Source organism: Pan paniscus, chromosome 16 (assembly GCF_029289425.2).
Source record: "Pan paniscus chromosome 16, NHGRI_mPanPan1-v2.0_pri, whole genome shotgun sequence".
NCBI lineage: Eukaryota > Metazoa > Chordata > Mammalia > Primates > Hominidae > Pan > Pan paniscus.
In genome coordinates, this window is record NC_073265.2 from 21281796 (window position 1) to 21294113 (window position 12318).

A 12318-nucleotide genomic window follows, 5' to 3' on the forward strand; every position below is an offset into this window, starting at 1 on the left:
GGGTTGTATTTTGTTCCTCCAGAATCAAGGCCCCGACCAATTCACCTTCCTCTTACCACCTTTCAGAATTCTCCTGTAGCTGTTCCTTTTACTATTCTCAGTGTTTACAATTGTACTTAGTAGGGAGGGGCAGAGAATGACAAGTCAAGGTGATTCTGTCAACTCTCAAAGTCTTGTCTATTTAAATTTTTAGAAGTAAAAACAGAATCTCTGAATCTGGCAAATACGTATCTGACAGTGGTAGCCTATTGCCCATTTTCTAGGTTTGGTTCAGTTCCACAGATCTAGATGTTGTATGATGAAGGAGAATCCACGTACAGTTAAGAAATGAGTTTGCAGCCGCGCACGGTGGCTCATGCCTGTAATCCCAGCACTTTGGGAGGCCGAGGCGGGTGGATCACGAGGTAAAGAGATTGAGACCACCCTGGCTAACATGGTGAATACCCGTCTCTACTAAACTACAGAAAAATTAGCCGGGTGTGGTGGCAGGCGCCTGTAGTCCCAGCTACTTGGGAGGCTGAGGCAGGAGAATGGCGTGAACCCAGGAGGTGGAGCTTGCAGTGAGCCGAGATCGCACCACTGCACTCCAGCCTGGGCGACAGAGCAAAAAAAAAAAAAAAAAAAAAAAAAAGAACCAGACTATGGAATAAGTACCATTATATACCTTGGACAAATGGCAGAGCTTACTGCTTTCATTTTTTAAAAAAATTAAAAATGCATCGAGGTTTTAGAAATTAAAAAATTTTATTCTTGAAATAAAAATCTCAATAGATGGGTTGAATAGCAAAATGGATTGAAGAGTAAATCAGTGAACCAGAATATCATGCTAAGTAATTCTCCCAGAATGCAGTGCAAAACAATAGATGGAAAGAATGAACAAAATGTTATGAGACATGAATGACAGCTGTAAAAGTTCCACTATCTGCTTAATATGAATTACAGGAGAGAAGAAAATTAAGGAAGGAGAGTGCCTAAAACAAGGCAAAAATTTAAGACAATTTCTTAGAAATTGGAAATAATTCATATTGAGAGGAACCAGTGAATATTTACAGAAAGAATGTAAAAAGACTGACATGTAAGTAAATCATGATGAAATTTCAGGATACTAAGGATAAGGAGGAAACTGAATGTTTTCAGCGTGAAAACAATTGTGTGGGATGGAATAAGATCGATACCAGACTTCACATTGGCAACATGGTAAGTAAGAAAACAGAATAATGTCTTTACAGTTTTCTGGTGAAAATACTTGTGAACTTATGATTCTTGCTAAAGCGAACTAAATATGGCCTGAGGACTCTGTACTTCTGTATTTGAGTCCTTGTGGACTAACCATAACCTAACTTAATAGACAAGATTGAAAACCTAGCTTAGGAGTATGCATCTGTAACAGCAGCTGAGTCTTGGCCAATCCCAGCAACTATACTTCAATCACTCATACACTGCTGAGTGTTCAAACTGTGTTCAAATAAGGCAAATGCCAACCTGTAACCAATCCAGCTGTTTCTTTACCTCACTTTCAATTTCTGTGTGTCACTTTCCTTTTCTTGTCTATACATTTGTTCTGACCATGAGGCATCCCTGAAGTCTCTCTGAATCTGCTGTGGTTCTGGAGGCTGCCCAACTTGTGAATTGTTTTTTTTTCTTGCTCAATTAAATTCCATTTAATTTGAAGTTTTCTTTTAATATTGTTTAACCAGCCAAAGTGCAAGTGAATGTGAGGGCATCATAAAGACATCTTAAGACACAAAAACAGATTCAAAAAGTTTATAATTCACTGTCCACATAGACTAACCTTTCTCAACAGGGTACCATTGGCATTTGGAGTGGAACAGTCCTTCGTTGTGTAAGATTGATCCACACATTGCAGTTTGCTTAGTGTCCTTGACCATCATCCACTAAATGCCAGTAGCATTTCTCCTCCCCGTGACAATACACAACAGCCCCACATTTGGAGACAGTGCTGTATCACCTCTGGTTGAGAAACCATGGTGTAGAAAATATATTCAAAAAGAAAATAAATCTGGGAAGAAAAAAAGGGATATAAGCACAGGTGAGCAAGAGAATCAGTGAAGTTTACTTTTAAGCCTAAATTATAAGAATAAACCTATAATAATAAACTAAAATCTAAAATAACTCGGGATGGAAAGTTATGAAGTCTGGAAAGGAGGAAGGAGAGAGAAGTAAAAGCATGCTAGGAGTCTCATTTTATCTATACAATTAGCTCTGGATGTCAATCATATGTGTAGCTATGTGTATAAAAATATAAAGATATAGGAACTAAACATGTACTTTTCAAGTCATTAGAAGAAAAATTAGTTGGGAACAAGTAAAATGCCAGCAGCTAACTGAAGATCAGGGATGAAAAAGAAACACAAAAACAGCATATAAAATAGAAAGCACGGCCAGGCGCTGTGGCTCACGCCTGTAATCCCAGCATGTTGGGAGGCCGAGGTGGGCAGATCACGAGGTCAAGAGATCCAGACCATCCTGGCTAACATGGTGAAACCCCGTTTCTACAAAAAATACAAAAAAATTAGCCGGTCGTGGTGGCAGACACCTGTAGTCCCAGCTACTCAGGAGGCTGAGGCAGGAGAATGGCATGAACGCGGGAGGCAGAGCTTGCAGTGAGCCGAGATTGCGCCACTGCACTCCAGCCTGGGCTACAGAGCGAGACTCCATCTCAAAAAAACAAACAAAAAAAGTGATTATATGCTTTATTTCAAAGATGAAATTTATGACTATACAGCAAAATAAAATTGGGATAAAAAATAACCTGAAAATGAGGAAACAGGAGAAAGTCTAAACATTTATTTTGTGATCTTGCCTAATTATTTTTCTTATAGTCAATAAGGAATAATTTAAAATGACCTTATTCCTGAGTACCTGGAGACTTCTAAGAAGTTTTGAAAAATAATTTTATGTTGAAGAATCATACCACAAAATACTTCCAAGATATATCTGTGTTGCCATCCTAGTTACTATAAACCAGAGAAAAATGTTCTAATTACTCTTTTTAATGAATATGTACAAAAATGCTTCATTATAAATCTAGAATATAGGAATATGTTCAATAATTGATTTTTGCAAAAAGTCTGTTATTATTTTTTTTCTCTAAAGCAGGGAGAGAACTGTAGCTTCATGATCTGAGATATCAGGCAAGGAAGTCCTCCCCTATTCTTTCTTAAGGGATAAGCTCTTTATATTCCTCTCTCCAGTCTCTCAGAGACAGCATCAAATAACTCCCCTACGCTCTGTTGGCTCCATCCTCAGGGACAAGTGCTATTTCACATCTTACGCTTAAATCACTTCTGAGAAACAGACATAGCTTCCACCAAAGAGGAGCCCTCCCAACAGACCTCTAATAACACCAAAGGGTTTCCATGTGTGTGCCCTTAAGCGAACATACACAAATGAAATGAATCTATAGATTGATAATGAAGCCAGTTTTTATAAGTGACACATGAATATCAGTCGATTAGACACACTCCTGCTGAGTGCTGTAACAAATCTCTTCATTTTTACCACATACATGAATAGCTGTCCCATATATTCATAAAACATAAGAATTTTTTTCTTGATTAATAAACTTCATTTTTTAGAGTAGTTTTAGGCTCACAGCAAAATTGAGTGGAAAGTAGAAGAGTTCCCATAGACTCCCTACTCCCATACACACACAGCTTCCTCCACTGTCAACATCCTGCACCAGAATGATGCATTTGCTATAATCGATGAACCTACACTGACACATCACTATCACCCAGAGTCCATAGTTTACATTAGGGTTCGATAAAATAATTTTTTACAACTTAAATCCCCCAATAAACTTAACATTACTTCTCTGGGCCATACATTTTTCTGCATCAGTAAAATGGGATAAGAATATTTATTTGGAGCTGGGAGTGGTGGTGCATGCCTGTAGTCTCAGCTTCTTGGGAGGCTGAGGTGGGAGGATTGCTTGAGCCCAGGAGTTTGACGCTGCAGTGAACCATGATTGCATCACTGCACTAAAGCCTGGGCAGCAGAGTGAGACCCTGTCTCAAAACAAAACAAAATAAAACAAAGACAACAAAAAGGTAATATTTGGAAGGTTTTGTGAGTATTATTGGGATACATTATGAAAAGTGCTAGCACATTATAAGTATTCAGTTACGGTTATTTAAGTTTATCATTAAGATCATTATAACCTGTAGGAACTGACACTGCTACCCCAATCCTGTCTTTGAAGGAGCAAACCCATATGGGAGTAAAAATGACTGGCTCCCCTCCCTGCCTTGACCTGTCATTTGAGTCTACCTAATTATAAAACAAACAGGGTTTTAAGTTTTGAACCTATTCCCTGTCATGGTGGGTAGAAAATCAATCACTACACCTGTATTTATAAAACAATCAGAACAGAGGAAAAGACACAATTTTGAATTCCAGCCACACATTAAAACAACCCATATTTATGAAACAATCAGAACAGAGGAAAAGACATGATTTTGAATTCCAGCCATGCATTAATTGTGTGCATTTAGGCACATCACTTAAGCCTGTTAAAATTCATTTTATCCACTGAAAGCACTTTATATACTTAAACGAACTATGCTCATTTACAGGGTTCTGTGCATGATCCTGCATCCGTAAAACCGAGAAACCAACAGAATGAGGACAGAATGAAAAAAGAAAAAAACTTTCAGAATGTTCTTCCTTTCCTCAATGCCATACAGTTTGTGCAGTCAGCTGATTGGCTGAAAAGAGTCAGTTTTGACGACTGATGGATGCTTCCTGCTTATGTTTAGTTGGTTTAGGAAGCTCATTAGGATGCTATCTCGGAGATGAGTCTGGTGGGTAGAATATCTGATGACTCTAAGGCAAATGTACTTCCTTCAGCTGGTGAATTAATTTCTCAATAGACTCAATTTGCTTTTTACCAACTGTCTGGCAATATCCGATATTTGCAATAGTCTTTCAAACACTTGCAATAAAATGTGGCTCACACATACAACCTGTTAGCGCTGAAAGAGAAACATTCATCACATTCAAAATTTTCCAAACATGAGAGCAGCTGAATGTGCTTTAAGACAGTATACATAATGATACATCTCTATTTTCCCCTTCCTTTTAAAATCATTTACACAGATATATGAGAAGTAAATATGTGTTTAGAAAGTATTAGTCATCATAGATGTACCTCCAGTCATCCATTCAAATGTAAACATGGTAAAATACGCACTTCTACAATTTTATACTATCAAAGAGTATAGGTAGGTGAAAATTAGTGTTGCCAGAAAAAATTCAAACCAGAAAACTGAAAGTATAGAAAAATACTTTTTGTCATTGAAAAACCATTTTAAAATATCGTGTAGAATAAAAAATTCCATGTACACATGCAAATTATACATATATGTGAATTTAATTTTGTTAAAAGGTAATTGGCATCTGCAATTTCATGCAGTCTAAGTGAAACCCATAAAGAAATGTGTATGAAATAGGAAAGCAACAAAAGCTCATAACATTTTAAAATTAGAAATCAGATTCAAAACCCATCATGATCTATTTTATCTCTATAACATTTCAATTGAGACATAAAACACTTTATACAACATGCCTCACTATTTTATTAACAGCGTGACTTCCCTTTCCCCAATCCCCAAACCATGTTCCCATCCACACCCCACCCCACCCCAACTCTCACCTCTTCCATTAGCATTATTACAAACATATTTTACAAATCTTATACCAAGCTTTTCCACTCTCTTTTCAATGTAGAAATATCTTATATATAAACCCAAATACCACAAATCTTCACATTTATATTTTCTAAAGCAGTTAAACCTTTATAGACAATTCTACCTAAAAAGCCAAATGCGCTTGACAATATGTCATGTTATGTTAAGTTGACCAGACACAGAAGTCATTTCTGTCGGATTTCTTGTCTATGTTTGCATTAAGTTGGAGCTTTCTGATCTCGGCTCTTCTTGTGCCAGTAATGTGAAAAGTCACCTCTCTGTTGGCCTTTGGTTTATGCAATGCAGTCTGGCATTGCATAATTAAAAGTCTCGGCCAGGCACGGTGGCTCACGCCTGTAATCCCAGCACTTTCGGAGGCCGAGGCGGGCGGATCCCAAGGTCAGGAGATCTAGACCATCCTGGCTAACACGGTGAAACCCAGTCTTCACTAAAAATACAAAAAAATTAGCTGGATGTGGTGGCGGGCGCCAGTAGTTCCAGCTACTCGCGAGGCAGAGGCAGGAGAATGGCGTGAACCCGGGAGGCGGAGCTTGCAGTGAGCCAAGATCGCGCCATTGCACTCCAGCCTGGGCTACAGAGTGAGACTCCGTCTCAAAAAAAAGAAAGAAAGAAAAAGTCTTGTGAATTTGTACATAGAATATTGAAGTTAGAAGAGGCTTATCACTCTCTGGGCTCTAATACTGCCCAGAGGTTATTTGTTTCTTGTTCCCATAAGAAAATCCTATGTCTCTCCATTACCATTCCTGATCCTTACCTCCAATTCAAAATGTGGCCAGTTCCACCTTCTAAGCCTTTATACCAAATTGACTGGGTAGGTTTATTATGAATCTGTGTTCTTGTCCAAACTCTACATTAGACCTCGCAGGAGAGTTCAAACTAAAAACTAATGAGTAAGTGCAATATTACAATTGAAACGGGAGCAAACATAATTTCAAGTAGGACACATAAAAACTGGGACCAAAAGAGGAAGAGTGCACGCCGAATGTTCTCAGTTCTGAAATGGCTCTTGTGAAATATCTATGTGAAAACACTTCAAGGACCTAAAAAAAAAAAAATGGTGAAAAAGCGAACAACCTTCCTTGCAAAACAGCTCCAGAGTTAATGCCAGAGCTTTCTATCAAAACATCCATGTTAAGTTCGCCGGAAAGATTCAGAAGATCAATGACAGGAGTAAGGGAAAAAACAAGGACATTTTGTGAGTAGGAACGTATAATGACCCTGCAGCAGGAGAACCAGAGAGGGGGAAGAAGGAAATGGAGGGTATAAGTAAATTAATTGACTGTAACATGTTTAATGAAATAAGTAGACGTGTGATGCAAATTTCTTAATAGTCAAACATTATGCAACATATGATGCATAAGAATTGTACTATCTCAAATTTTTTTTAATGTGAGATTCTCTTGATGCCACTTTCATTTACCTACACACACACAAATGGCACAAATCACATATACATATACTGCCACAAAAATATATATGTGGGAGGGAGAGAAAGAGGGAGGAAAACTTAATCATGATACACTGCCAATATAAGAACTCCCTTTTGGCTGGGCGCGATGGCTCACACCTGTAATCCCCACACGCTGGGAGGCTGAGGAGGGCGGATCACGAGGTCAGGAGATGGAGACCATCCTGGCTAACACGGTGAAACCCCATCTCTACTAAAAATACAAAAAAAATTAGCCGGGCGTGGTGGCGGGCGCCTGTAGTCCCAGCTACTCAGGAGGCTGAGGCAGGAGAATGGCATGGACCCCGGAGGTGGAGCTTGCAGTGAGCCGAGATCGTGCCACTGCACTCCAGCCTGGGCGACAGAGCGAGACTCCGTCTCCCCACAAAAAAGAAAAAAAAAAAAACTCCCTTTTTAGAAAGATCTTTTATTCAACTTACCAAAATTTTAATTGCCAATGGAACAGAAACCAGCACAACTAAGAACTTGTAACTTACCCAGGTACAAGTGAATTTCAATGACTGAAATTCAGGGGCATTCTAAGCAAGAATAGTTCAATAGTAACTAATCTCATTATTTTTCATTTTTATGAAGTCATATTTATTATTCGTAGTGTGATTTCTAATCAAGGAGTTATTTAACATGCCAAAAGCCTGCATCTCTTTAACTAGGTCTTTATGCATAGGGAATGTTTAAGTATCCACAAAAGTAATACATACTAACCAATTTTTTAGATTTTAACATATATATTTGAAGATATGTTTTCCCCAAATGTACAGTTCTTTGTGGCCTGGATTGCCTCAGGAAACTGCCTCTGCCTGTTGTGGGTATCATGGCAAGTAAGGGCACTGGTAATTTACTGCTGAGAAAATGCCTAGCCGTTTGCCTAATTATGCCATGTCATCTTCCTCACACTACAGAGCACGGTAACCTCATTTCCAAAATCAAAGACAGAACAAATCTGAACAGCTACTGTTCCTGAGGCAAACAAGTGAATAAATTCCAAAACATGCCATGGACTCACTGACGATGAATTTTAGACAATTCTTTTTTTTTTTTTTTTTTGAGATGGAGTCTCGCTCTGTCGCCCAGGCTGGAATGCAGTGGCGCGATGTCGGCTCACTGCAAGCTCCGCCTCCTGGGTTCACGCCATTCTCCTGCCTCAGCCTCCCGAGTAGCTGGGACTACAGGCGCCCACCACCACTCCCGGCTAATTTTTTTGTATTTTTAGTAGAGATGGGGTTTCACAATGTTAGCCAGAATGGTCTCGATCTCCTGACATTGTGATCTGCCGCCTCGGCCTCCCAAAGTGCTGGGAGTGAACCACCGCGCCCGGCCAGATTTTAGACAATTCTATATCGTCTGTTGAATCTATCGTCTGTTGAATCAGCTTTCTATTAACCACACACTATAGAAGTGAAACCAACCTGTACTACCAAGAGTGTATTAATTTTGCATGCATTTCCTAGTAAACAATGTAGACAGTATTAATTTTTATATTGCCAAGGTAATAGTTTTGTCCCTCAACTCATCTGCTAAATTTTGCCTCACCTGGCTCAGTCAGAAGGAACAGAATTGACAATATTAACTGGTCTCAGTTATCTCCACTGACAGAAAAAAACGTGTATTTTCTACACGGACTGTGGGAATCAGCATTTTCTGTTATTAACTTAGATTTTTTTTCTTGCCATTTCTCTTTATGATCCCAATGTATTGATGTATTTCTAACACTACAACAAGATTTGTGCCACTCAACTGTGTGTTGTAATCATTATCTTTTAACCATTTATCTCCATGAAACTGATGTCATTGAAAGATAGAAAAGAGAAACAAAAAGCATAGAAGGGAGAGAGGGAAGAAGACTTTAGTCATGATACAATGCCAATGTAAGGACTCCTTTTAAGAAAGATTTAAAAAAATTTCTTCATCAAAATTTCCATTGCCTCCTTGAATGAACTGTGAAGGATTGCAAATTCCTTTAAAACTTGGTTTTGGCAACGAATCTGGATTTCCTTCATTAGCCAGGTATACAGAATTCATTTTCCAATGCTCTATTAAAAATAAGAGGCTGGGCACGGTGGCTCAAGCCTGTAATCCCAGCACTTTGGGAGGCTGAGGCGGGTGGATCACAAGGTCAGGAGATCGAGACCATCCTGGCTAACACGGTGAAACCCCGTCTCTACTAAAAATACAAAAAATTAGCCGGGCGTGGTGGCGGGCACCTGTAGTCCCAGCTACTCAGGAGGTTGAGGCAGGAGAATGGCATGAACCCAGGAGGCGGAGCTTGCAGTGAGCCGTGACTGCGCCATTGCACTCCAGCCTGGGTGACAGAGTGAGACTCCATCTCAAAAAAAATAAAATAAAAAAAATAAAAAAGGGAAGATTCCCTTAATGTTTCCCAGTCTATTAAAGGTTTCCTTCCAAAAGGAGCTCATTCTGATCCCATTTAGCACTACACCCTCGTGTATGCCAGATGGCACAGGCATCATAGCTTCACAAATGTCATTCTGATTCTCACCTTTAAAATGAAATTCCCTTAATCTACCTTTCTTTACGTAAACTACAAAATTGTAGACAAAGATATGCCAAATTAAAAGCCTCTTTTGCTAAATATTCTAGAAATAATTTGAGAAAAATGGGTGCAATTTGAGATCTTAGTTGTCTTGGAAAGGGAGTAGGTGGGTATTTGACTATGATTCTGGTTGGTATTTCTCCTGTTAACTATTTAAATGTGTGACCTTAAAAGAAAATCATTCAGTCTTGTTGAGACTAATAAATGTCTCATCCAAAAAAAATGAACTTAAAATTTCTCCTATGTGTCTTATAGCTCAAAAATTTTCAATTCTGTTTCAAGCCATTCTAACATCCTGGATATTTTCCTGGATATTATAATATCCAGCTTATAATCTGGATAGGTAAAGTTTTATTTGTATTATGTTCCATAGGTTTTGTTAAGTTTCTTGCAAGTAGGTTGATATTCTTTAATGTTTAAGTATTAAATCTGAGGTGAGCTGAATATTGTTATCTGTTATTGTTTTGTGTACTCAATAATTTACAGTAAAATATATTTAGAATTGCTATAGTTGGTTATTAGAAATAGAGTTTCTACCTATTGTGGTTTTTAAAGTACCTGTGGTCCAGGGGCAGTGGCTCACACCTGTAATCCCAGGACTTTGGGAGGCCAAGGTGGGTGGATCACTTGAGGTGGGGAGTTCAAGACCAGCCTAGCCAACATGGCGAAACCCCGTCTCTACAAAATATACAAAAATTAGCTGGGCGTGGTGGCACGTGCCTGTAAACCCAGCTACTTGGCAGGCTAAGGCACTAGAATTGCTTCAACTTAGGAGGCGGAAGTTGTAGTGAGCCAAGATCTTGCCTCCACACTCCAGCCTGGGTAACAGAGCAAGACTCTGTCTCAAAAAAATAAAAATAAAAGTGCCTGTGTATGCAGTGGGCATTCAACAAATAATTGTTAAATGAATAAATTAAAACCTTGAGATTTGCTAAATGCTTAAAACCCAAAAGAAAAAAATAATATTTTTAAGAAAAGTATTTAAAATCATTTTAACTATAGCCATGGATAAGTACATAAGCACACAAAAAATTAATCACTGTGTTGGTAAAAACCTTATTTCAATACCTCTTTATCCTTCATACAAGAATAAATCTCTGGAAGAGAAAAGAAAAGAAAGCCGCTCTGAGCGTACCTACCTTTCTACTCTGGAGAGAAGCTCTTTTGACACAGACTGCCCCGTTTAACAGACTCCAGCTGCTGGCACTGCCTTCTGAGTTCTTTCACTTCTGAATTCTTATCGTCCTGCAGCCCCACCACAGTCAATGACTAAGTTCCTCTGGACTTTCACATGGATCGTAATAGACAACTTCATCCTGTTTTTCTAAAAAGGTATTAATGATTGTTTAAAACATATTTTATTATTTGTAAAAATGCACTCAATTTTTTTAAATGTAAGGAAAATAAAGACCACTTGTAATCCCACCACTGAGAATCACTATTAACATATAAAAAATCTATGTGTATAAATGTAATATACATATACACGTGTATATATACATGACTATACACATGTATGTAAGTAACATGTGTGTATATACATGTAAGTAGTATATGCATGTATATATACCTGTATAGACATACGTATATATACACACGCACATACACATACTACTTACATAGCTACACATATCAATGGAGTTCTAAAAGAACATTTTCCATGGGATGGAAATAAATTTTTAGGCCAGGTGCGGTGGCTCACGCCTGTAATCCCAGCACTTTGGGAGGCCAAGGCAGGCAGCACACCTGAGGTCAGGAGTTCAAGACCAGCCTGGCCAACATGGCAAAACCCCGTCTCTACTAAAAATACAAAACTAGTTGGGCACAGTGGCGTGTGCCTGTAATCCCAGCTACTCAGGAGGCTGAGGCAGGAGAACAGCATGAACCTGGGAGGCAGAAGTTGCAGTGAGCCGAGATCGTGCCACTGCACTCCAGCCTGGGCAACAGAGCAAGACTCCATCTCCAAAAATAAAAAGATAAATTTTAATGGCAGCATAGTATTCTCTAATTTAAGCAATCCATGTTGTTAGGCTGTTCCAATGTTCCATTATTATTCATTTCACTGTGATGAACATCTCTGTATAAATCTTTGTGTACACTTTTTATCACTTCCTTAGCAGATAAGTATTTAAGGATCTTGATACCCATTGCCACACTGCCCTCCAGAAAGGCAACTTATATTCTACAAGCAATATATTATTAAGATGCCTTAGTGATATTTAATCTTGATTACATATTGATTTTTTAAAAGTCATGCTTACTGTAACAAATTCAAACCCTCCACAAGTACATCAAATAAACAGTGAAATTCTATTGCTCATTCCCCAAACCTTCTGAGTCTTTCTCAGAGGAAAAACATTATGAACAATTTGGCATGCATCCTTCCAGATTAACTTTTTTTAATGTAATTTTTTTCCTAAATATGTAAACTGCTTATAACCTGAAAGTACTGAAAAAAATTCTGAATACTCAGGATTAAACTAAAAGTTCAGGAGCTATGTGAAGAAATTTATTAAACTTGGAGGAACTTCAGGAAAAAAGATTTAAATAAATGGAGAGAGACATAC

The 12318-nt window shown here is 38.4% G+C and overlaps 1 protein-coding gene across 1 annotated transcript in view; it reads right to left on the minus strand.

The window, feature by feature from the left end:
- The window catches only part of LOC129394060 (golgin subfamily A member 6-like protein 26), a 61811-nt gene extending 51509 nt beyond the window's left edge, over positions 1-10302 (minus strand). The window contains exon 1 of the mRNA XM_063596519.1: positions 1793-10302. The gene's annotated coding sequence lies outside the window, so the exon portion shown is untranslated. The remainder of the gene's footprint in view (positions 1-1792) is intronic.
- Positions 10303-12318: the final 2016 nt, after the last annotated feature.